The sequence below is a fragment of the Solanum tuberosum genome, unplaced genomic scaffold (genome assembly GCF_000226075.1).
Source record: "Solanum tuberosum cultivar DM 1-3 516 R44 unplaced genomic scaffold, SolTub_3.0 scf00051, whole genome shotgun sequence".
In the NCBI taxonomy this organism is placed as follows: Eukaryota; Viridiplantae; Streptophyta; class Magnoliopsida; order Solanales; family Solanaceae; genus Solanum; species Solanum tuberosum.
Genome location: NW_006238978.1, coordinates 1,329,650 through 1,334,186, shown reverse-complemented (window position 1 = coordinate 1,334,186; position 4,537 = coordinate 1,329,650).

Below are 4,537 nucleotides of genomic sequence, written 5' to 3'. Positions count from 1 at the left end.
TAAAAATATATATATGAAAATAAAATATCTGTTGAAAAATGACTTTTATATTTTGGTTTTATTTGAAAGACTTTTGTTAGAAACGAGGTAACTTTGCATTTTTATTTATTAAAAATCCTTAAGTATTTTATATTTTAGAAAGAATAATTTAAGAAACAGATAATAGTGAAAAAAATGTTTTACTTTATTTCATTAAATATTTTTTGTGTAGAAAAAGGTTTTGTTGACTACAATTAACTCTTACATTTAAATTAGTGCGAAATAATTAAATTCATTGGATGATCCATGACCCTATCACATGAAATTTCTTTTTAAGTTAATATTTTTCCATCTGCTTTAATTTTTTACGAAGTTAATTTAATTAATTTTAAAATTAAATTAATATTTAAAAAAATCTAAATTTAGGTACTTGAAAATACTATAAGTTGCAATTCTTTTCATATTGATATAATTAAAAAAATACTAGATCAATATTCATATAATTTAACTCTCAAAAATATGATTAAAATAGAAAGAAAAGAACTTCTTTTGGCATGTACTTTGAAGCATTATAGGCTTTTAAAAAATTTCTTTGCAATTTTTTTTGGAATGATACTTGATATTAAGCTCTTTTTTTATAATTAATTTTTATGGTTTCATCACATACTATTGTTTAATCGCATATCGATGGGATGAACTATGAAGAGAATTTAAACTTCTTCTATGGACTTAAGCAAATTATTTTCATGTATTAGCCGTTACTTTTTGATTGAGTTAAGATTAAGATTAATTTTCTTGTGTTACAACTTACAAATATGATAATTCACGTGTCAATTCCATGTGAACTTCATAAACTAAAAGAAAAGTTCATTTTTGAAAAAGTCTCGAAATAAATTTCTTACTAAAGGAGTCACCAAATGTTTTATGCTGTAGTAGATAAGTAAAATATTATTTTGACAAAACATCACAATCACTTTTAAAGAATTTCGTGTTTACAAAGTCAATATTTTATTTATGTAATTGATAGAAATGATTTTTTATATCATTCAACAAATGTTTGAACAAAAATATATACTTGTTCTATTAGCAAGTTGAATTAAAAATTGATTTTTAAGTAATTGTTCAAATCAAAGATCATTAAAAAAAATTAAAAAATCTTTTCAATTACTTTGAGTGATTTAAGATTAACTTCAAAATTCATTGGAAATGAACTATAAAAAAGAGTTCTTTAATAACAAAAAAGTTATAATAATATTTAGTATGGTATTATTGTGGCCATGCGCAACACGAATTATTTCTTACTAGCCAATTAATTGTAGTTGACAAAACAATCTAGTTGCTTAAAATGATTTTATCATACAATAAAATAAAATTATGTCAAATCTTTGTTGATTTCTTGAAAACTATCTTATGAAATATTCAACAAAAACTATTTTTTTTTCATTTTTTAATTTAACCAATTAGTATCCTAAATTTGTATAATCCAAGTTAATTCAATATAAGTTGATGTGACTCTTTTTCTTTCTTTTTTTATAGTTTTCCACTCAATTATCATCGATATCTATATAGGAGTTCGACTTAATTTGAATTTGCATCGAAAAGTCTCGCGTTGAGAGGTAAAATGCTTCCTAACAAAAGTGAATTCGTACCTCGAGAGATTAATTTGTTTATCGTACTTTTCTTTATTGTTTATTAAATTTTTAAAAAAAAATTTTAAAAAATCTTTCTTTTAACTTTTATATAATATATTTAAGATAATAATATTTGAATTTTTTTAAATTTGTTTTGACTAAATTAACTATATAGAATCTGAATTGTATGGTTATTATTGGATCGAAGTTACGTTATATTAATGGCATTGGAAAGTTATACTCGAATTTCTTGCAACTAGTATATGAACATGATAATGAGAACATAATTTATTCCATGAATTATAACATTTTAGTTGACTCAACAACTACATCATCCGTTTCAAATTATCAGTCGTATTTTTTTTATACTTCATAAAAAAATATTAATTAAAATGGAGGAGTTTTTAATTATATTGCTCTCATTTATGTTTGAACATATAATATTTCTTCGTTAAATATTTATTCTATTGATATGCTTGTGATAAAAAATTCGAGACAAATATTTTTGAAATTCATGATAGATAATTTAAGACGGAAAAAGTATGTATATTCCCTTTTGCTTCTATTCAAATTCAATTCTCCACCATCTAAAATAGAATAGTATTACATTCTTAAAAGTGATCAATTACCGACAAATATTAAAAAAGGGCCATCAAAGTCATAATACTAAATAGTGTACGATGTGGAAAAAAAGTTGCGTATATAAAAATAGATTTAATTAAATAGTTAGGACCTAATTCGATCCAATTAATTTATTCTTAGTTATTAGGTTTCAACTTTCAAAGTTTATTCTCTTGTGTGCTGGCCATAAACAAGAGGTACAATTGGAGCCATAGCAAGTGTATGAAACTTTTTTTAAAAAAATGATAGCGGTAATGTTCGAACCAATTTATGCATATTTTGTTTGTATATGTATAGAATAAAATGTTCCAACGAAGGGGTGTTAGCTTTGCCCCTAAGGTGGTTCCGCCCCTTGAATTCAATCAAATCTAACAGTTTTGACATAATGTGTATATGTACAAACATTTCTTATAAATAAAAGTCAAAATGAAGATCAAATCAAAAAGTATTAATTTTTTTTTTGGATTTGTATTCGGTGTTCAGAGTCTGTATTGGAGTCTCAATTAAATCTGAATCACGCATTGCAGAGCCTATTAGAGGTGATGTTCTCAACATGATTTTCTTCATATCCAGGACTCAAACCCAAAACTCCTGATTGATGATGGAACAGTTCCACCACTACACTACAGCCCAAATTGATAATAAAAAAGTATTGTACAATCATATTTGTGATGAGATGTGATTTTACCTTTTTTGATAATTAGATGAGTCATGTGGACTCTTTTAGTTCCACATACACATAGTTTTAGCCAATTGAACAAGACCATTAATCTTTTGATTGGGAATTTCTTCATGCCTTTTCTTGCTTACTTTTGAGTTTCTTTATATCTACATATATATATCCTTTTTTCCACTCCAAACCAAAACCTAAAGGACAAAAATGTTGTCAAATCATTCAAGGAAATAAAAAAGCCCTCTCTTTTTGGACCATTGTTGAAAAATCTAGTCCTTATAAGTAAAAGATGTAACAGTGGAATATGGCGTAGTCAAGTAAAATTAAGGGGTTCATATCCGATAAAAAATTATATTGTATATTTAAGATAGGACTATTGTCTGAAGATGTTGTAGCTAAGAAAAATTATATTGCGTATTCAAGATGTCATAGTGGAACATGGGATAGTCATATCCAACCGAAAATTATATTGTATATTTAAGATAGGACTATTGTATAAAGATGTCGTAGACAAGTAAAATTATATTGCTTATTCAAGATGTAACAGTATGGGACATGACATGCATAGCCATAAGGGGTTTATTCTGACAAAAAATTATATTTTATATTCAAGATAAAATCATTGTATAAAGATGTCGTAGCCAAGTAAAATTATATTGTATATTCAAGATGTATCAGTGGAACATGGTGTTGCCAAGTAAAATTAACCTCCTTTAACTTTTTTATATTTTAATTTTCATAAATGAAAGTTCAATGTGAACGCTATAGTGGAATCATTTAAAAGCTCTTAAAAGTAAGGGTATAAGAAAAAGATGAACCACAATAGTAGCATTACTAAGTACGTGTTTCAACATAAATTCAGTGATATTTTTAAAAAAAGTTATACATAAAGTAAAATTGAAAAATAATATTTGAAAATGAAAGTTATATTTAGACGTGTGCGTTTCATTTGAAAATTTTAAATCAATCCCTCATAATTTTATTTATCCACCTCATTGCTCACTAAGCGAAACTCGAAGAACTATCTGGTAACTACTTTGCGTTTACTTTATAGATGAATATTTTCTTGAGGTGGGACCTCCTATCTTGACTTAAAGACTTGGATTATGTATGTACATGGATGAGTCAAATTATTGGGCTATTAAGGGCCGTTTGGCCATAGATTTTCCAAATAATATTTGGAAAAAAATTTGGCAAATAGTGTTTGTCTATACAATTTGTCATTATTTGGCAAATATTTTTGGGAAATATCCCAAATTTCCAAATACTAGTTTTTTCTAGTATTTGGGCCAAATCTCATTATTTGGGATCTTTTGAAAATTGAAATGTTACCCCAAACTTTTATCTTTTACAAAAACACCCTCTATAGTAGTTGTTTGTGTCGTATTACATAATTTTTCACGTGAACACCAAAGTAGTGATGAAATATTCAGTGAATATTAAATGATGATATGGTTGTTGATGAAAATGATGAACAATCGGCTCAGGGTAACAAAGTCATGCATGTGATTTGTCTACTTCACGATGTATGGAATGTTGCTTGTTGCACTCACTCCAAACTACTACATTGCTCTAGTGTCATGGACACTATTTGTTATTGTTGCAACGAAGATTCAATTGACTTGTAATACAA